Below are 24,078 nucleotides of genomic sequence, written 5' to 3' on the forward strand. Positions count from 1 at the left end.
AACAGACGTGTATCATTATTCATTGTCAATTTTTACAAAATAGATCGTCATTCACCGATATAAATATTGCTACGACGTGATGCGACGTAAACATTTACAGTGCAAGCAGTAGCAGCGCAAGATTGCAATATGAAACTATCAGTGGTGTTTTTGGTCCTGATGATGGTAGTGTGTGCAATGTTCCAGGGATCTGTAAGTCTTAATTTAAACATGATCATTTATCGATAAATTTCTGAAAAATAATGAATACGTTGTATTCTGTGCGAAGGAATCTCTTCCTTGTGGTAGAAACCGGAGACGAACCACAACAACAACAACAACAACAGCAGCATCAGGGTAGCAGCATCATAGGTTTTGGCCCAGGCACAATATAATCTGAGATAAATTGAACCTTATGTCTGTTTAATCATGGAATAGAAAATGTGTCTCACATAGCTATTGTCTAGTTTTTTAGTCATTTGTTATCGATAATGTAACGCTTACTTCATCTAATAGCTATACCAAAAAAATTAGCTAAAGGTAGAGATGAAACATTAAATTAGTAGTAGTCTAGACACAGCGAGTGCAAATAAATAAATAAAAAACAAAATAAAATATTTATCTTTTTTAATGTCATTTTTTTTCTCTATCAAATCTAGAGACAGTTTTAAAATTAGGATTCTGTGTGTTTATCAGGGGTATCTAACTTCTAGATAATTTTTATTAACCCGACTTTCTATGTACTTGTTGTCTTTTTTTTATTCTTAAGAAATTCTTAAGAATATTCTTCTGAAGAGATGAATGAGTCATATATTCTGTTATTAAAAATTTTCTGCTCTACTTAATCACAATACACAATTTGAATTGTATCTAGAAATTTATTTTATATCTGGTAAGACTTGAACCTGAAACTGAACTTGATTTTTGAGTTCATCTTACGGTGCGCCACGAAGTGCATCGAAGTTGTCCGCGCCAACGCGACGTACCACTCATTGATGTCGCTCGCGCCGTTCGTTTCACACGCATTAAAGTTACAGTTCCGTTCCACACATCGAAATTATTGCAGCGATTGCATTGCGATAAACAGAGGAGAAAGTATAATTCACCGATTATGACATGTATCCCTCATAATCATGAAGATTGTCGCGTTGCTACGTTTGTATGGTACGTAGAGTTTCGATTATCATATTTTTTTTTCTATTACACCGGAATTCGTTTGAATATGCTTGTCGGACGTCACTTTCGCCTGCATACATGATAACAATCTCTTATCAGCGACACATGCTTGGAAGAATGCGAAACATACCCATATTTTGTAAAATAATTATTTTTGTTATAAAGGAACATAATTGACAATGGGCTACACAAATGGCAAAACAGACGTGTATCATTATTCATTGTCAATTTTTACAAAATAGATCGTCATTCACCGATATAAATATTGCTACGACGTGATGCGACGTAAACATTTACAGTGCAAGCAGTAGCAGCTCAAGATTGCAGTATGAGACTATCAGTGGTGTTCTTGGTCCTGATGATAGTAGTGTGTGCAATGTTCCAGAGATCTGTAAGTCTTAATTTAAACATGATCATTTATAAATTTTCTGAAAAATAACGAAGTCCTACTCTGTGAAGGAATCCATTCCTCATCATGAAAAACATGGACGTCATGGATGTAGAAGACCCAGTACAACAACAGTATCGATAACTACAGAGTACACTACGATACCTATAGAGGCTACTACTGCTGGATAAATTGAATTTTATGCCTAAGTATCTAGTCATGAAATAGAAAAGTTGTGTCTTACATAACTGTTGTCTAGTTTTTTAGTCAATTGTTGATCGGTAATGTAACACTTCTCACTTCTCCTAGTACAAAAGCTAGGGGTAAAAAATTAATTAATAAGTAGTCTATCCTAGACCGGACACAACGATTAAATAGCAAATGAAAAATAAAAAAAAATAAAACATTTATCTTCTTTAATGCCATTTTTCTTTTCCATCTAATCCCGACAGTTTTATAATTGAGAATTCTATATCTAATCTCTAGATAATTTTTATTAATTAGAGCTTCTATGCACTTATTATTATTATCATTTTTTAATTTATTCTTCTTATGAGATGAATGGATATTTTCTATTTCTAAAAATCTTGTGTACTATTTAATCACGATACGCAAAAATTTAAATTGTATCTGAAAAATTCTTTTATATGTAGTAGGACTTGAACCTGACTCTTGACTTTTAAATTGATCGTATCATGTATTTTGGACCGCGAGTACATTATTGATACGTATCTATATATGTTACTCAGCACAGTTACATAATTTTCTAAAAATATTATTTAATTATACAAAAGAAAACACAATTTTATAAATTATATTTTTCCATACTCTTATTGTTTAATTAAAATTGTAATAAAAAGCTATATTTATTTTTACTATTTATATAATTACAAACTATAAAATTTCTCTTTTTTTTCGCTTTAAGCTTTTTAAATAATACAATGTATTTATTAAAAATAATATCTATTTAATCAGTACCTACAACCTACACAAGACACTTTAGCTAACTCTGAAATTAATAACTTTTTAGGTAATCTTTTAATATAAATAATTATCTGAAATGAAATAGTGCAATATATACCCAATGGGTATAGTAACTAGATATTTTAGATACTTTAAAGTTGAAGCTAACGGAATAGTCTGTGTTATCTTATATATGAAGTAAATATAATAACAAGAATTAAGAAAATAAAAAAGTTAATTTTGTATTATAGTAATTATAATTTATGTATTAATAAAAAGTTCCTATTAAATATTATAATATATCTACCTAGAAAATGAAAACACAAAATAATATTTGCCAAAGCAAATTGAATGCGCCGATGTTTTCATTCACGTGTTTTTTCTTTTTTTATTATCTTTACAATAATAACCGATAGTTAGTTCACAGTAGTGTTAAAAACAGTTCAATGTATCACGTTTTTTCTTCTCTTTTCTTCTTTTCGAACATAACTATTGACGCTATTGCGAGTTAACCGTTTGGTCAGCTAGCTTAACTAGAGATTGATGAAGAAGGCTCTAAAGAACGTTATTAAAAGTTAACAATTTTTATAAAAGTGAAGAATTCAAATATATCACATTACGAACAATTTACCATTTGTTGTTTACTGTTTTTGTCAGATTCTTTCATAATAAAAAAATCTGCCTAGTAACTGCCTAATAATTAAAATGTAAAACTTACATCTTAATATATTAGTCAATTGCGCTAGATAAACTTTTTTTTATAAAATAAAATGACAATTTGGATCCATTGACCAATTTAAAATTGTTAGTGATTGTAGCTAGATTATATATTTTCTATTCACCAACGCTTTTTGTTGCGATTTTGATTATGTAGCAATTTGATAACAATTACATCACAAAAATTGATTATGAATATTAGCAATATTAGTAACTTCTCAATGATAAGTCAGAAAACGTACTAACTCTAATTAATACTAGCTCTTGAATAAAATCGATTAGATTCATTTCTACACATATTATAAATAAAGAATATAAATCACATTAATGTATTATACATTTTTTTGGTCACATATTATTAATTGATACGCAAATGTTGGAATTGACAATAAAATCTGTTATCTTTTTTGACATATTTTATCGTAATTGTTGACTGTTTGTACAATTTTTTTTGTAATTTAGCTGCGTGCAATATATTTTATTTTCGTTTTATAATGACGTCATTGCTATCTATTTTTTAATTTCTAACGAACTGTTTTTAATCATCAGACATTTATTATAAAGAAACTAAAAGAAATTTTAATGATGCTAAAACATATTTTGTTATTTCTATATGACGTCTTATTTAGAACTATTTTCTGCATTTCTAAAAAAAGTAAAACAGAATATTAGCGTACCTACAATTATTCTATTGTACTTTGGTTAAAGTTGAGAGCGTATCTTTCGTTTCTTAGAAAATATCGTTTCAGAACGTGGGAATCATTTTGTGTTAAGAGGATGTTAATTATTTTTCATGAAGAATAAATGAGACGAATAAATTGGACGTTTCTTCATAATATGTTGCAGATTAAATAATTGATATAAAAACGCGTATTATTAGTTCAAGAGATTTTGTCTACTGTGTCTTGCATAATTTTTCTTTTTTGTGTAATTTTTACGTCAAATGGTATAGAATTCAATGTGTGTCCCACAATCAATAGAAATACACTCTCATACTCACCTAATGAAACTTTTCCGTGGTTGTTTAAAGATCGAGTCATCAGTCGATTCGATTTACATGCAAATAGCATTCATTTTAACGTATCTCATTGTCAATCGCTAGCAGTAGTCGGATCTGACGCAAACTGTGATATAACGTTAAATTAGTTGCACTATAGCGATGAGAAAATGCACGCTGCTTTTGCAAATCATGATTTAATATTGCTTGCATTTATGCATCAAGATTATATATGCAATCTCCTATATAATATTAGGATATAATCATCCATTATATTATTTTAAAATTGATATATATTAGGATATTGAAAATTATATTTGCGATAGAGAATACAAACGAGAAAACAGATATTATATAAGTAGATGTATTATTTCATTTCTAACATCCAAAATAACATAAAAACATTTTATTATGAAATTTTATTCGAAGAAAGTTATTCTATTGCTTCAAAGCAAATAATCTCTCAGATTAAAAGCGGATCTTAATTGAATCATATCACATGAGTTTCTATAATGCAATTTGAAAAAAAAATACTTTTTCAAAAAATCATAGACAGGCATCTTTTATATATCATTTTTTCCATTTGAATATTTTATTAACGAATGTTTAAAAGTTTGGTTGAAATTATCGTTTTCTTCTGTCTGTGAAACGATTTAGAAGCCGTTTATGTCACTTTGTTCACGCATTGAGGTTACCTACGCGTGCGCCGTTCGTTCTACGCATTGAAGTCTCCCTTGCCGTCGCGCCATTTGTTCTATGCGCGTCGAAGTTATTCGCGCTGCAATTTCGTTTCACATGATCACTCATCGCGACGATTGTATTGCGAAAAGCGGAGCTGACAATATAAGGCCCATGGCACACAAAAAACTTAAATATAAGCAATAAGGAAATCAACATGTTGAATAGGCTACGCTTAAGTTATAGTTTAACGTCTCTAAAATGATTGGTTAATTCGCTTATATCTTACTGCTGTTTATATCTTACTGCTTAAACTTTTGTGTGCCATGACTCTAATCGATTATGGTATATATTCTTCACAGTCACGCACGATGATTATTGCGTTGCTACGTATGGTATGTAGAATTTTGATTATGTTTTTTCCATTAACACCGGAATTCATTTGAATATGTTTGTCGGTCGTTATTTCCGCATACATGATAACAATCTCTTATCAACAACATATGCTTGAAAGACCGCGGTACATACCCATTTGTAAAATAATTATTTTTATAATAAAGGAACATAATTGACAATAGGCTACACAAATGACAAAAAAAGAAATGTACCAGTATTCATTGTCAATCCTTAACAAATAAATAGTTATTCATCGGGACAGTATAAATATTGCTACGACGTGACGCTATGTAACATTTACAGTGCAACCAGTAGCAGCGCAAGATTGCAATATGAGACTATCAGTGGTGTTCTTGGTCCTGATGATAGTAGTGTGTGCAATGTTCCAGGGATCTGTAAGTCTTAATTTAATCATGATCATTTATCGATAAATTTCTGAAAAATAATGAATACGTTGTATTCTGTGCGAAGGAATCTCTTCCTTGTGGTAGAAACCGTGGTAGACGAACCACGACAACAACAACAACAACAACAACAGCAGCAGCATCATAACTTTTGGCCCAGGCACAATATAACCTGAGATAAATTGAACCTTATGTCTATTTAATCATGGAATAGAAAATGTTGTGTCTCACATAGCTATTGTCTAGTTTTTTAGTCATTTGTTATCGATAATGTAACGCTTACTTCATCTAATAGTTATACCAAAAAATTAGCTAAAGGTAGAGATGAATTATTAAATTAAAGTAATTTGAATGATTAAATTAGTAGTAATCTAGACACAGCGAATGCAAATAAATAAATAAAAAACAAAATAAAATATTTATCTTTTTTAATGTCATTTTTTTTCTCTATCAAATCTATAGACAGTTTTAAAATTAGGATTCTGTGTGTTTATCAGGGGTATCTAACTTCTAGATAATTTTTATTAATCAAACTTTCTATGTACTTGTCTTTTTTTTATTCTTAAGAAATTCTTAAAAATATTCTTCTGAAGAGATGAATGAGTCATATATTCTGTTATTAAAAATTTTCTGTTCTACTTAATCACAATACACAATTTAAATTGCATCTGCAGAATTATTTTATAAGACTTGAACTTGAAACTCTTGACTTTTGAGTTGATCATTTCACATATTGCGAAGCGCGACGAATCGTATCAAAGTTATTCGCGCCGATCTGCGATTCGTTTCACGCATTGATGTCGCCCGCGCCATTCATTCTACACGCATCGAAGTTGCATTTTTGTTCCACGCATTAAAGTCATCGCGGCGATTGCATTGCGATAAGTAGAGACGAAAAATATAATTCGCCGATTATGATACATGTCCCTCACAGTCACGACGATTGTCGCGTTGTTACATAGTCACGCGGTTAGCGACGTAATGGAACGTCGAAATAAACGGTCAGAATAAACGAGCTAATTGTGTGCAGGTTTCACTTAGCGTGTCTACGCTCTCGCCGACGATGCGTAAAAATCACGTTACGCCTGTCAGTCACAGTCAAAGGGAAATGTTGTTAAGTGTATCAGCATCGAGATTAGCTCTTATCGTAAAGTACCTAATTAACAACCTGCTTAATGTACATGCACCTCGAAATTACCTTTATATTATCGATAGCTCGAGTCACGCAAGTGTCTTACCATATAGATATATTTGTATATTGTACATTAAATTTGGATATTGAAGCTAATTATATTGTATGATATAAAAATGTAAAAAAATAAAAATGTAGGTCATTTTAATATATTTATCCTAAGAACATATAAAAGTTAACAAAAAATTAAAATGACTTTATTTTAATTCTTAACATCAATAAACAATCACATTTTGTAACGAAAAATTATCTTCTTAACTTTTATTTATCAAAATAAAATCATTTGGATTTTCTCTTGACTCGGTGTGTTCCTTAGGATACTCAATCTTTTCTAAGAATATTTATGATCCAAAAAAATTTTATAACAAGATAGTAAAAATATCGAGAAAATATTTTATATTTAGAAGTTTCTTGTACATGATAATTATTGATTAAAACACATATCTAAAATACTGTCCGATTTTATAACGGTGAAATATCCCGGAAGCATAATCGTAAACTTATCGGACAATTAGATGCATGCTTAGGTATATAATTGAGAACGATTGTATAAAGTAAACCTGTCTAAACTGAGCATAATCATATGAAACAACCGTTAGCGGTTGATAAAATTACACCCGCTGTAGGCTGAAAACGCATTATTAGATTCGATAATTAACCGTTTACGACCTTTGCGAAGGTATATAGCAAACATACCGGTAGGTAAAGAAAAATTTACAATGAATCATTGATGGGCGTTTCAGCAAACACTTTGAATGTCAGATTACTAAAGATCGAATCGTACTTGATACGAAATATCATTGCCCCAGAATAACAGCAACTGAATGACGTGCAAACTACATTTACAGTTAATTTCTTAGTACAATTCATGAAAAATTCATCTTAATTTAATCTTCGGCCGAGTGGCCATTATCTTAATTGATCTTCGATAATTAGGACAAATGTCACGTAGATTTCGTTGTTTCTGATATTGTTGCTATGTAATTGATATCATTTGTGGGCATGCAAATGATCGGTAACCTTATACTTCCGGTAATAAAAATTTGAAATTATCGATATAACAAATTATTGAGATGGAGCGAAGAATAAATACTTTCAACATTAAATAATCGTTTTGAATAAAATCAAAAGTATTAAAAGTATTTATTTTTATTAATAAAAAAATTATTTTAAATTCGTACAATATGAAAATAAAAATTGGTTAAAACAATTTAAAAATACTAATTATTTAATATTAAACTAAATGCATAAAAAATTGATAATTATTTAATAACTGATATTAATAATAGATAAATAATAGTCTGTATTATATAATTCTATTTAATATCTTTGTCAATTTTTACAAATATGGAACTCAAAACAATGATTATAGTAAAAACTAAACATTATGTGCAAAGAACGCTGATGTCTTATGTTTTTTAGTATCAAAAATACCTGTGATTCCGAGCGAGGAAACATTTGCCTTACTTCTGTATATATGAGCCAATGAATGCACATATTTGCTGGCCAACTTCGCAGCTCGACGCCAATTAGAGCGAGAGATTTCTCGGAGAGTTAGCACGATGTCGGCGTAAACGGCGTCGTCTGCGAACGTATTTAGATCGTGAGCCTAACGCAGATCGTGGGGGCCTCCCAGTCCAGATTTATTATTCAGCGGAACGTAGGCAGATCGCCCACCACCGTAGCCGCCGGACCCCGACTTCCCACGCATCTCTCATTCGCCAATACCTATTTAGTCCCATCGGGGGTTGCCTCGGGTTAGACTAGCTCGCCACGCGAGTTCGGACCCGTTGTGCCATTAAAACGCGACGGCGAGTTAGAATGTAAGCAATGCGCCCGCGCAATGCGTTCGCTCGCTAGTTCTCCTAGGCGAGGCGTTGAGCACGTCTATCTAGGCTCTTCTGGGTATATTGAAAATCTAGTTTGTCGATCTAGTCTGATTTCTACCCAACCTTTGTTGTTTTTCAAACTAATAAAAAAATCATAAATTTGTCAATTTTTTACGTAATTATTTTGAAAAATTTGTTCTTTCTTTCTCTTTCTCCCAATCTTACATGTAATATAATTCAATAGAAATAATTAATTTTTAAATAAATAGATACAAGCGACTGTAAGAGATGTTGACTTTTTACGTCTATAATTTATATTTTTTATAAATAAAAATATATAAGGAAAGAATGCTGGAAAATTTTATCTTTCAATTCCATCTTTGTTCTAACTAAATTTTATTTGAGATTTAATTTTTTACATCTATTAAAAAAATTCCATTACCCAAGAAGAAAAAAAATTTACAACGGCATTGATATTCAACGAAAGCTGCTTTGTTTATCAGTTTGATTATAAATAATCTAATATAATAAGATGATATATTTAACATGTTTTTCGAGCGCGTGACAAGTTTCTCTCCGGATATCTGATAAACATACGCTATGTATGTGAGTACATACCGCTAGATATCCTCGACAAGGATCGAAAGGCGCTAACTTAGCAGGTTAACCCACACGATCGGCCGATCGCGTCATCTTCTTATATCTTCGATGACGTCACGCGTTCGCGTCGCGGCAGACGGGTTAAGGACCTCGGAATCAGTTCGCAGACCGTCCTGCTCTCGATTAATCCGGCACGAGAATTAATTTCACGTTGACGTGGCCCTCCTTTCGGCGAAAATGGGCCACGCAAACTTACCTACTTTCGCTTCGCGGCCGCGTGTACCGAGAGAAAATTAAATCCCTCTCTTGCTTTTGTCAGTAAGTCGCCATCTAAAATTCGTAACATGTTATTATCCGTATTATGGAAATGTTACGTACGTATACATCAAAGTTGCGATGCCTGTGCTACGTCTAGGCAAATTATATTCATTTCGTGTAATTATCACAAAAGATGGACGAGAGAGGATAAAGGGTTGAATGCGATTATTACCTGAAATGCGACGTACAGCGATATATATTGCGTCGAGGGGTAATAACACGCTCGCAATCTCTACCGTGTTCGTATATTCGTATTTGCCACGTGCAATAATTCCATGTGACAAGTGTAATTTGCATATAATTTGTCGAGTCCCCATCCAAAGACCGTTTACGGCGTGCCACCGCCTTCGTTCTACCGTCTCTCGCGGGGATCAGATACAAGGAGTTTCTACTAGAGAGAGAGAGAGAGAAAGAGACAGAGCATTTCTGCGAGTCTCTTTATTAGGCAAATAGTGCAGTACCGTTAACCACGCTGCGGATTATTCACTATGTAATCTCTATCTGGCGCGATTTCAAACGTTAAAGGCGTCTTAACGGAACATTAACTTCTCCTTTTCACGTAACGAACGTACCTCGCTGCTAACCGGACTGATACTGGCGGCAATCGCGCACCGCTAATTACAATTCAACGTTAGTTGACGGAATAATCTGTCAGCATCGATAATTGTAATGATTACACGTCGCCTTATGCAAACAACCCTGTCATCTTTTAATTTCTTTTTTGCCGGCGTCACCGGACGTGTTACTCTTTTCTTTCGGTCTCGGTCGCGTTCTCCGACATGCGATTCACGACGACGCCTCGGGCGGCGATAGAATAATTAGTAAATAAAGAGCGAAGACACGTATACATATCTACTGTACAAATACGTGTCGCGGCAAAGCATGCGACGAACAGGAGTACATTGAGCGAAGTTCGCGTGATGTCTTCGACGAGCGGTCTCATCATACGTTATCACTGTGACGTTAACGTGTCATTACGTAACAATTGAACTCTTGGAGACGTGTGCTTGTTAAAATCTAACAATTTTCAATAATGCGTCAATTATCGATCGCGATGAACGGGTCGCGTACACAAGGAACACGTACGCGAGCGTGTTCTGCACTCTGGTGCGAATGGGCTCTAAGCGATTCTGCACGATCGTTATGTAACATGAACGCGTGATAGATAACGGAGAAAAATTACTGTACCGATCTCGCTTCGGACTCGATCGACGGCGGTGGCGGGCTGCGGCGTGCGCGGAGAACTGCCCGGGGATGTAAGTGCTGCGCGTTGCTCGGCACCCCGAAGGGACAGGGATAAAAATCCTGCGCGCACGAGAGCGCCAGCCTGCGCTTCGTCGTGCGAGCGCGATTTACGCCCACAGCGATGCGGAGCTGCGCGACCGCCCTGGCTGGCGATAATTAGCGCGTGTGACGGAACGATCCGTCATCATCGATAATTATGACGATTACGCCAAAGAGCGAGAGAGAAGAGGAGGAGGGAAGGAAGAGAGAAAGAGAGAGAGGGAGGAGGAAAGGGAGAAGCACGCGGCATCATCGGCATCGCGTGCGTTAATGTGTCCGGCCGTCGTGCCGCGCCGTCCGATTGGTGCGCCCGTCGGGCTTAATTGCGACTAAGCTACGAAACGTCGATTAACGATCGCAATAACCGGGCGCCGCGACAAGCGTCTTAAATCAACGGCGACCGACAACGGCGGCGGATACGAACGATGATAGTCCCGGCGTTTTGCGCGCGAGAGCGATCCTTTATCTGTGTCGCGCTCGCTCATGCATCTCGTCCGTCGCGGCCGCGGCGTAGAGTTGCATTTGCGTGCCGTGTGCATCTATTTCTGCAACCATCTCTGTTTTTTTTTCTTTTTATCTCTCCCTCTCTCTCTCTCTCTCTCTCTCTCTCTATCTCTTTCTTGCTCTCGCTCTTTCCGTCGGCACAGAAGCATCCGAGCGCGCGACGTCGAGAATGTTATTGCTGTAATTTCGTTCAGCTGGATTTCCTATCTCGTATTGAGAATTGATGTTGCATTAATCAAGGTACTCCTCCGATGATAACGCCAACTCGATTCATCGTCGTCGTCGTCGTCGTCGTGATTTTCATTGTTTGTGACTATTCGAAGCGATTGACTGGCTACGCGTGCTTTGTTGAACAACAGTGGTCACGAGATTATATAATTTGCTCACTGTTTAAACGTGATAGGAGCTATGAGCGAAAGAATTCGTTTTTGAGAAAATTAAAAAAAGGAGACTGTACTTAATTCACAGATTTCGTTCTCTTGTTTTTTTAACCTGAAAGCAGGTTTATGAAAAGATCCAAATTAATTAACAAATAATTATATTAATATTTGTGTTTTTTTTATTACTAAATATATAACAATATTAACAAAATAAATTAGATAAAAATCTTGTATTCTGTTTTTTCCTTCCTTTTTTGACTCATTTTTTGCTCTATTAAAAAAGAATTTTATTTAAAATCATCAGATTGTTTTAAAAAATTGTTTTGTGTCGTCATATGTGTTTATGTTGACGATGAAAATTTTGGTAATCGATGGTTTCTCAATCTATTGAAGAATTAAATAAAAAAAGAATAATTAAAATTATATAAATATAAATATTATTTTAGAATTGTAATAACAATAATAATAAGAATAGATCAGCCATGTGCAATATAAAAGATCTAAATTTTAAACTAGTTTATTATAACAATTTATTGGCAACTAACTAATTTTTTAAAGATATAATAAAATATCACAGAACGTTTCGACTATATCAAGTCTTCATCGACTACTACTATAATTAATTCTTTAAATACAAAAATATATAAAGTCTAGTAATTAAAACATTGGATGAGTTTAAAAAGCCATTAATAAGGTCGTAACATAAAGTCATGACGCAAATAAATAAATAAATTATACGTTGTCTATAAATCGAAACTGTCTATCGTTGAAAAAAGAACGATATTCTGTTTGACGATATACGCAATTTATTGCTCAAATTCTTTTAATCTCATTAACTAATGTACATTACAATTAATGAGTAACAACGAAAGCCGAGAGACATATCTTCCTGCGCGTTCCCTCATTCATTATTATGTAATTTCACGTTAAGACATCGCATCCTTACCGCTCGCCCCGCGTCGGTCTGTCACGTTCATAAGCGTGTTAATCTCGTTGCTCACGCGCGCGAGTAATTAAACGCGAACGAGGGGAGAGAACATTTTCTCGATGATAACGAACGTAAATTACAAGAACGAGATGAAAATCATGAGCTGCTGTCGAGGCCTCGTTCTTTTCTTGTGAGAAGAGAACCCTATTATTTTCAATATACTTGAATACATTAATTAAAACGACGATACGAAAAGATGTAAGATCTAGTGCTACTTAAATGTATGAAAATGTATATTTAAAATGTTTATAAAAATATCATTAGGCACTCAGATATAATCGTAACCTTCGTCTTTTTCCTTGTTACATGAAGTATTAATTGTTATATAAAAACTGCATATATTTTTTTTTTAATTTATGAAATATTTTTGTAAATGTAATTATATCTTTATAAAATAAACGTTAATTGTAATATTTATAGAGTTTTTATTGAATAGTAAAATAATAAGAATAACATATTATATCTAAAAGTATAATTACATGTTTTAGTTATATTTATGCAAATAGATTTTTTTTTATATTTAACACTTGGAGCTAAATTGGGATCTTTAGCTGCATAGAAGGAAAAATCAAATCAATGAAACACAGAGAAACTCGTTTAGTATGTATGCCGCATTAATGCTTTGTTATACGTTTAAATCACCTAACGCTCTCACAGGTCACACGAATTAAAGGCGGGCGCCTTTGTTGTAGGTAGACAACAGAATAGCTCGTTCGATACACCTGCAGCGATCGAATTAATGCGTTCGAGAGAGTACGCAGCTTATGCACACGAAGATCATGACACCAGGTTTAATCTCGTTACGCAGCTGGTGCTCACGCGTGAAAGCGACTTTGTGCGTTCAGGCGAATCAGTGTGACGTGCTACCGCGAATTTTATAAGGCATTAATTGCGCATAATCGCAGTGATTTACAATCGCGAAGTATTAACAAAAGGACCTTGTTTTAATTAGCGCGATGAAAAGATATCTACTACTTCATTTATTATTTAGTTTTCATAAATCAAAATCTAGCTAGCTTCCAAGAATTTTCAATTTCAGTTAGTGAAATTGGATATTTTTAAAATTATTGTTGATTATATTTTATTAGGCACACACATGGATATTTTGAAAGATTTGCTATTACATCGATATTTTTAGTATATTTTTATACTTTGGCTAATAGCCCAAAAAGATTTTGTGTTGCTCGTCATTTTAAATTAAAAACCGAGAAGAAATATTTGTACAGAATTATTTGTACGATAAAAGAGCACTTTCACTGGGACGATTCGTATTATAACTGAATTGCAAAACGTCTGTTGTAAGGAACCTTTAAAAAGGTTAATAGTCACATGTGCGTTTGTGTGGAACGTATTTTCGTTATTGAGTTATTTGTTTGAATACCCGATGTACAATTATGATGACCGCATTCCGTTTGTTGAAATGCGTCCAATATAACCAATAAGTTTTTATGAATTGCGTGGGAGATATGATTGTGCATTCACAACTTGAAACATAGCTCGCCATCTTACTGTTACCGTAATTTCACCAGAGGTTTAGCTGAACAACTTTATATTTATTTTAACTTTATTCTCAGCTTTTATAATTGTTTTATATAAATTCTTTTCCTGTGCAAATCTTAATTATTAATTTTCTAATTTTATTATCAATTTTATTTAAGTAATAAATTAATTTAAATATATCATACGATACACAATCTCGTGCATCAGTAAAATAAACAAGATTTATCTCTTAGGAAGATTAAATTAAAAGCACAAGTAAATGAGATTTATTATGTAAGGTTGTATGTTATTAAATAAATTATTGAGAAATTATATTAAGCCATGGAATAATCTAAATTTGCATTTTCAGCTATAATAAATTGCGCAAAAAATAGTTGAAAAAAGGATTAATGTGAGTGCACGTCCATTACAGACTTAAGGGAATTGCGTGCTATGGAAATTCATCGAGTAATGTTTCGCTATTTTGAGATACGAGGAGTGCCACTTTCGTTCGCATAGAATACCAAGGCTATTAGATCACGACTACATTTAGTCTCCGGTTTTATTTCGGGCTATTTTGCGCGACTGTTGCTCGTTCGAGCTATGCTAATTCGAAGACCCAATATGGTATTAAATCAAGACGCTACAATCGCGTATATTCAGCGTGGCATACAAGACACATATTAAACGTGTATATACAGATAACATTTAGAACAGAAAAGGAAGAGAGAAAAAGCATAAAATTAAAACTTGTATTTATTGTTTTGCTTATTTTTTATTCAACACCAACGAGATTCCGGGAATAAGACGCACGCGGAATGATCGTTTCTTTGAAAAATCAGTTACATATCGTGGCTACATGTATTCTGTTCCTATTGCGAGAAAAGAGATGCGGCTATTAAGCGACTAATCTTCCGCGATTAAACGGTCTTGGACCATTTCTACAAACGTGTTTTACCAACATCTTTTTTTCTGATTATCGGTCGTTATCGAACGAGCTCTGATAAAAAGGATGATAAGTTAAAAAAAAAACGATAAAAAAAGAAATCTTGGAAAGTGAAGGATCTTCTTTCGCGTATGGACTTCGGTTTTTATTGAAATCATTAAATGGAGATTTTAGCTGTTAGTATCATCGTGTCACGAATGTGAATAATGGTTTTATTTAAAATTTATTATAATTATTTTATATAATTTATTTAATAGTAGACGTAATATTATTCAGAAGAGTGATGTTCACCTTTGTTCGTACGACTGTACTTTAATACCATTATTTATATCCTTATTATATCTTTTACTATTCACATTAAGCTAGGTAAATACAATACGTGCCATATATATCCAAACAAAGATTAATAGCTATCTTCTCAGAATTCCACGAAGAATTTCAATTAATATCAACTACCGAGAAATAATAATTTATTTAGGGGGATAAAAATAACATTTTTTAAATTACAATATTATATTAGGTGTTGGAATTAATTCGTAGCGTTTTACAAGTGATGGGAAGTACTTTCATTAATGTATTTTTTAATGCTCATGTGAAATAAATAACATTCTTTCATTAAAAAACGCTACGAATTAATTCCAACACCTAATAGTTTATAAAATTTCTTTAAGTTTTACACCGTTATCGCATCGTGCGATCTAATGGCTGGTAATAAAAGAAGAGAAGGGGTAAGGAGAGTACAACGTACAGCAAGGCTAGACAGATCGCGAGAAAGAGTCTCCGCGAGAGGAGAGGATCTTCTTCCGAGCAAAATGTCAAGAAGCAGACGGTTAATTCTCAGCATTTACCAAGGCAGCAGTCTGATCCAACTATTCATTAGACGGGAGTGCAGGTTGTGTTCTCCTCTCGTGACGTTTTCCTCTCCTCCATCGCTTGATACAAAAGAGGATGCGAGCAAGAGAGAGGGAGGAGAGTAGGGAAAAATTGTGCAACTCGGCCCGATTCACTTATCATGTCCTCCACAGAAATAAGACCCCGATCGAGATACGAACATGTTACAGCGAACGAACGTGGCAAGCAGTACTTACACTGATCACCTTTTCGGCAACGTGAAAGGGTCTCCGACAATCGACAAGCGTTGTCTGACCTTACTAGCTGACAAAGTTGTAATTTTGATCAAGATTCGATTGTTAGGTAAAAGAGAATTGCGCATTCATGATCCTAATCCGAATGGCAGGTATCATGAAGAAACTGCATCTTATCGTCTAAAAATCTTTCTGGATCAAACTCTTTCCAGATTATTATAATATTTTTTTCATCACGTTGGATTGCGATAGCTAATACATTTTACTGAAAAAGTATGTGACGTAATGTCAAATAAAATAAGAAAAATAAATGATCAATATATGTTGCTTTGAGTTATTATTTTATAAATTATTATGTTGTACATATTTAAAACTAATTTTATTTTATAAAAAAAATGCATTAATCCCATTGAAAATATCACAATTTTATTTGGAGTTTATATGAAAACAACATTTTATTAAATCTTACAGTTTATAAAATAACATTATAAACATAAATCTTTTGTTATTTTACTTTAAATTGTATTTCTTATCTGCATGCTTATCCATTACGTTTATTGTTATTAACTATTTATTGATGTAAAACGAATGTTTTATCGTGCATAAGGCTAATTTTACAATGTGCTCTTTGTTTTCTGTTTCTTGCTGATTGTCTCTTGCCTTTTTGATCAATAAGACAAGACACAAACAGTAAGAAACAGAAAACAAAAAGCACATTGTAGAATTAGCCTAAAAGTATCAAAATTTACGTAAGAACTTTATATGATATGTCATTTATATGATTATGTAGCTTATAATTCATATTATGTAGCTTATAATTCATCAATACAAATACTTAATTTTTTATTTTATCAATATTCAAATGATAAATTGTGTAGAATGATTGTACAATTTTTTCATTGATGTACACAGAATTAATTCACGTAGATATATTGCACCGAAGTATAAACATGTATTAACTAGTCTCCAACGGATTATGTAACACATAATGTAAATTAAAATATACATAGAAGTTCTTTTTATTAAAATATATTGTTGACAGCATATATATGTAGATATCTATTTTGATCTGAATTTCTTTGTTGATTTTTATTATTGGCACAATTCCTTCATCATCTTGAATTTACAACTCTATGAAAACCTTTTTACTTTTATCTTCGATTCTGACATTATAACTTATTGTTAGAAATTATTTTGACTTTGATTCTCATTGCATCATATTGCATTATACAGATGAGTATATATCATTTTGATGATCATTCAATTCACTCGATTACTTGATAAGCATTGCAAGTTGTTTGTTTTCTATTCCTACACTAGATTGCACTAGACATTTTTTTTTTCTTTCGACAAATACCAAATATGCTATCTCACTTTCGATTCGAAATATCGAATATATAAATTAACTCACTTTATGTTCCAAAAATATACACTAGTTCAACCATAGAACACAAACCAAGAAATGAAGTTGAAAACAAAATTGTCATATGTTAAAATGAGCAAATGTCTAAAGTATAATTTTATCATTTTTTGTATATTTGAAAATTTATAAAAGTATAGTGCTATATATTTACATATATATAATCGAATATAATATTTAAATAATGACCTGTGCTTGAAAAAATAATTAATTGAAATAGAAAATAGTAAAAATAAATATATGTTTTCAGTGCAAGGAAAAATAAAATAGATTCAATAGTAATATTTATTTAGAGGATGCGTCTATAGAAATACTATTTAAAATAACTTTTTTCGTAGTGAATATAAGAAAGGCAAACAGTTAATTATTTACATTAACATATATACGTATTAAAATAAAAAATTTATTTGACATCTTGATATTTCACGCAAAATAAAATACTTCTATTTACTATTTTTTATTTCTTAACAGTACAAAATACTAAAAAGCATAAATAGAATAAAAAAACATAATACCTATGTTATTACTGAAATGCTTTTTATGGCTTAACTATCCACTACAGTAGCTTTCAGCACAGGATGCTTATCTTTTCTATGCCGAATATTTAACCAGAATCCATTCTCCGGCATTATTATGAAATCTTTGCAAAATTTTATTGGGGATGTAGTTTTTGTGCAAGGTTTCAGATCAAATCGCGCTAATATGTGAAACAGCAAGACTTTGATTTCCAGCATGGCAAATCTATTACCATGAAGAACTGTGCATCTTATTTTTTAAAAATCTTTCTGGATCAAATTTTTCCGGATTATTATAATACTTTTCATCACGTTGGATTGATAAAATCGGAATCCAAACAGCCATACCCTTTTTCATGATAAAAGGTTTCTTGTCCGGCAATGCGGATGGTAATTCAAAAGTTTTTTCGCATATTCTTTCTAACATGCCGATTGGTGGATATAATCTCAGAGTCTCGTTTATCACTGCATCTAAATATTCTAGCTGATTAATGACTTCGTAAGACACTTCTTCGTGCGATTCCTCCAAAACCTTGTCGATCTCTTGCTGTAGTTTGGTTTGAATTTCTGGGTTAGCTGCGATTTCATGAGCTATAAACGACATCGCAGTTGAACTGGTTTCGAAGCCTCCAAGGAAAAAAATGAATGCCTGCGCAGTCATGTCATCGATGTCTAGTTCTCTACGACCTTCTTTACCTCTAATATCCATCATTAACTGTAGCATATCCGGGCGAGTGATGTGTTCTGCATCACGAGTAGCGATTGTAGTCTTTATAATGTCCTTAAAAAAACGCGTAACATATTCATTCACAAACTTTATATTCAGAAATCGTCCGAGTTTTGGAAAATTTCTGAGAAAAAGGAACTTAAAGGCACGAATGCCCCTGAAGTTAGACACTTCCTTGCCGTTAATATAAAACTTATTCGTTGGATCCTTCATAGTGTTAATTTTGATTCCGAAAGCACACGTGGCAATGACGTCGTTTGTATACTTAGAGAAAGCATCTTTCATGTTTATACTTTCTTCATACGCTGGAAATGTCGAAAGAAATTTTGCAAAATCTGCAGCACATTCCGACATCAACGTGAACATCATTTTCATCTTGCTGGACGTAAAAGAGGGACTCAATAAACTTCTTACGTTCCGCCACTTTTCTCCCTGAAGAGAAAACAAATTTTTTTCAAATAAAGAGTCACTTAAACCAGAAAAACCATTACGATTTGGAAATGACTCAAAATTCTTAACAAGAATATTTTTGATGAGTTCCGGATCGCGAAGCAAGAAGATTGGAGTTGTCGCCAAGTAGAATCCAATATACTTTGCACTTGGATTGAAATTGTATATTTTCAGGAGAAAATCGACGAATGATATTCGATGAAATATAACCGATGTCATGGTTCCGAATATGGGAACAGACGGTATATGTATAATACCATGTCTTTTAAAGAAATTAAAGTTTCTAAAAAGATAATGAATACTCATCACACTAATCACTATAGATAACAGTATCGACCAATATTCCATGTTATTTGAAAATCTTGCTACAGTTCCTTTGTAAATCTATGTGTAATAAGATATGATTAACTTAAGAGTATTTGCGATATTTCTAACGCGCGTCGTTGCAGACAACTGCTTGTACAGCTTATTCCAATGTAGTAATATATCGGTAATCTGATGAAAAAATGTTCGAGCTGATATTATATGATAAATCAGCTTTTGCTCGTTATAAATCAAATCTTATGTTGCGACATGTTGTATATATACACACACACACACACACACACACACACACACAAAATACATACGTATATTAAAAATTGCTTATGTCATCTGTAAAAGATAAATGAAGCTTATGTGATCATATCATTTGCAAAATTATAAATATGTAATTTAAAGAGATTTTAAGATACGCATATATTGTATATAAATTTGATTCTTAACGTTATTACTACTAACGTTATTACTATTAACTAACATTATTTCTAAATGATAGAAAACGATGTTTGGAAATACTTTTTACTAAAAATAGTATTTAATACAATATAAAATAAAATAAGATGAAAAATAAATGATGTATCAAAATATGTCGCTTCGAGTTATTTTATAAATGATTACGTTATATATATTTAAAATTAATTTTATCAAAAGAAAACGCATTAATCCGACTGAAAATATTCCATTTTTATTTGAAGTTCCATTTTTATTTATAAGAGAACAAAATTTTATAAAATCTTATACTTATTTTATAAAATCTTATCTTTATAAAATAACATTATATATAATCATAAATCCCTCGTTTTATTTTATCTTATATTCCTTATGTATGTTGATCCATTACATTTATTATTATTACAGTTTGTTGGCGTGAAACGAATATCATGGATAAAAGTATCAAAATTTACGTAACAATTCTACATAGTATGTTATTTATATCGATTTGATGAAACTGCATCGTGGACTTTAATTTGATATCCATAATTATATAGCTTATAATTTATTATCAATATAAACACTTAATTTTTTACTTCATCAATATTTAAATGATAAATTATGTAGAATGATTGTGCCATTTTTCGCACACACACATACACATACACATACACTTTTTTCTTTCATTCTGACACGATAACTTAGAAATTATTTTGACCTTGGCTCCCATTACATCATACAGACGAGAATATACCATTTTTAGAATCAATTCGCTGGATTACTTAATAAGTATTGCACTCAAAAAGTGAAGTTAAAAACAAAACTGTCATATGTTAAAATGAGCAAATATCTTAAGTGCAGTTTTATTACTTTTGTTTATTTGAAAATTTATAAAAATATTGTTGTTTAAGTACATAATCAAATATTTAATTTTAGTTATTCGAATACATAATATTTAAATATCTAATGGCCTGTGCTTGGAAATAGTTAATTGAAATATAAAATAGTACATATTTATTTTCAATGCGCACGGAAAAATGAAATAAATTCAATAAAAATATTTTTTCACTGGATGCGTCTACAGAAATACTATTTAAAATAACTTTTTGCGTAGTAAATATAAAAAAGGCAAACAGTATTCATTATTTACATCAACATATATTGAAATAAAGAGCTTATTTGACATCTTGATATTTCACGGCGAAATAAAATACTTCTATTTATTATTTTTTATTTCTTAATAATATAAAATATGAAAAAGTACAAGTAGGATAAAAAACATGGAAGCTATATTATTATTTGAAATGTTTTAGAGAATCCTAAAACCTGTATTACTGACTAAATCATATAATTTTCGTATAACAAATACTTGTTTCTCTTTCACAGATTCGAAAATCCTTTTCCAGGATTGAAGTATACACATTAATATGTGTTTGTAAGGTGGAATTTATGACAACATTTGCTTGATACGAAAATTTTACAATTTGTTCTTACGAAATAATAATCCACAAATACGTAGTTTGTACGAACAAATAAAGTTGAGTTCTTAGAATTAAATTTAGATGCTTTATCGTGACGAATTTCTTATTCGAAAATTAACACGAACATGCGTATATCATAGATTGCATAAGATATTAATGTGGTATATAAAGACATGTCGATGCGCTTGAAAAACAACAAACTCTGGTGACTTCCTCAGAGCTTCCAGCTTTGTTTTAGGATTTCCATAAGGCTTAATTATCCACTATAACGGTACATTTCAGCGCAGGATGCTAATCTTTTCTACGCTGAATATTTAACCAGAATCCATTCTCCGGCATTATCATTAGATCTTTGCGAAATTTTATTGGAGACGTAGTTTTTGCAGAAGGTTTCAGCTCACATCGTGCTAATAAGTGAAACAGCAATACTTTGATTTCCAGCATGGCAAACCTATTAGCTATGCACATTCTCGGCCCACATCCGAATGGCATATACCATGAAGAACTTTGCATCTTATTATCTAAAAATCTTTCTGGATCAAATTTCTCCGGATTATCGAAATACTTTTCATCACGTTGAATTGCAAAAGCTGGAACCCAAACACTCATACCTTTTTTCACAATAACAGATTTCTCGTCAGGCAATGCGGATGGTAATTCATAAGCTTTTTCGCATATCCTTTCTAAGATAGGAAATGGAGGATATAATCTCAGAGCCTCGCTTATTACCGCATTTAAATATTCTAACCGATTAATAATTTCGTAAGACACTTCTCCGTGCGATTCTTCTAAAACTTTGTCGATCTCTTGTTGCAATTTCAACTGAATTTTTGGATTAGCTGCTATTTCGTGAGCTGTGAAGCACATTGTAGTGGAACTAGTCTCGAAACCGCCGAGGAAAAAGATGAACGCTTGCGCAATCATGTCGTCAATGTCGTCAAGTTCTCTATGATCTCCTTTGCTTCGGATATCCATCATTAATTGTAGCATATCCGGACGTGTAATATGTTCTGCGTCGCGAGTTGCGATTGTAGTTCTTAGAATGCCCTTGAAATAATCCGACAAATAATCGTCCACAACTTTGAAATTAAGAATTTTCGAAAGTTTCGGAAAAGTTCTAATAAGAAGAAACTTTAAGACACGAATCCCTTTAAAGTTAGATAGTATTTTCTTACTGTTAATGTAAAACTCATTCGTTGGATCCTTCATAGAATTGATTTTGATTCCAAATGCACACGTAGCAATGACGTCGTTTGTATACTTAGAAAATGCATCTTTCATGTTTATACTCCCTTTATCTGCTGGCAATGTCGTTATAAATTTTGTAAAATCCTTAGCACATTCCGATATTAATGTGAACATCATTTTCATCTTGTTAGGCGTAAAAGAGGGACTCAACAGATTTCTTACATTCCGCCATTTTTCTCCCCAAATAGTAAATAAATTGTTCTTAACTAAAGGATCATTCAAATCAGAAAGATCAAAACGATTTGGAAATGATTCAAAATTCTTAACAAGGATATTCTTAATGAGTTCCGGATCGCGAAGCAAGAAGACTGGAGTTGTCATCAAGTAGAATCCATAATACTTTGCATTTGGATTGAAATTATATATCTTTAGAAGGTAATCGACGAATGATGTTCGAAAAAATATAGATGATATCATAGAGCCGAATATTGGAATAGGTGGTATATGTATAATACCATGTCTTTTAAAGAAATTAAAATTTCTAAACAGATAATGAATGCTGATCACACCGATCACTATAGATAACAATATCGACCAATAATATTCCATATTATTTGAAAATTGTACTACAATTCCTTTAATATACTTTTAATAAGATGTGACTGACTGAAAAGTATTAACGATATTATCGAAATATTATCGCAGGCAACTATTCAACTTATTTCTATGCGTAATGTATTAGTAATCTTTTTTACGCAAAAGCTTTTAATCTAATATTATGTGATATTATTATTAGCTTTGTTACTTTGCTTATCATAAATCAATAAATTATTGTTATATACACTACATACATGTTCGTATATATATATATATATATATATAGCACACGTGTATACATATGTAAAATTACAATGCTTATGTAATCCGCAGAAGATAAATAACGATGCTTACATGATCATATTAGCGAAATTATATTATGCATTTGCAGTTTAAAGACTGAAACTTATATATAAATATTGTAACGTTATTGTTCTAGAATTACTTCTATATGATATGAAATGGTGTTTGAAAACATTTTTTTATCGAAATTTGTATTATATATAATATAAAATTGAATAAGATAAAAAATAAATGATATATAAAAATATGTTGCTTAGGGTTATTTTATAAATTATTACGTTTTATATATTATATATATATAAACTAATTTTATCAAAACAAAACGCACTAATTTCACTAAA

General features: G+C 32.1%; 1 long non-coding RNA gene and 2 pseudogenes across 1 annotated transcript; 1 reads left to right on the plus strand and 2 right to left on the minus strand.

Moving 5' to 3' along the window:
* Positions 1-79: 79 nt before the first annotated feature.
* Positions 80-6,365, plus strand: LOC105149669 (uncharacterized). The gene is made up of 5 exons (XR_846621.2): positions 80-192; positions 269-1,143; positions 1,455-1,546; positions 1,615-5,689; positions 5,766-6,365. It is a non-coding gene; the product is annotated as an uncharacterized LOC105149669 (long non-coding RNA).
* A 10,342-nt stretch (positions 6,366-16,707) lies between these two features.
* Positions 16,708-20,263, minus strand: LOC105149670 (cytochrome P450 9e2 pseudogene; annotated as a pseudogene).
* Positions 20,264-20,401: 138 nt separating this feature from the next.
* Positions 20,402-24,022, minus strand: LOC147908119 (cytochrome P450 9e2 pseudogene; annotated as a pseudogene).
* Between the last annotated feature and the right edge of the window lie 56 nt (positions 24,023-24,078).

The sequence above is a fragment of the Acromyrmex echinatior genome, chromosome 11, assembly GCF_024713525.1.
Source record: "Acromyrmex echinatior isolate Ae372 chromosome 11, ASM2471352v2, whole genome shotgun sequence".
NCBI lineage: Eukaryota > Metazoa > Arthropoda > Insecta > Hymenoptera > Formicidae > Acromyrmex > Acromyrmex echinatior.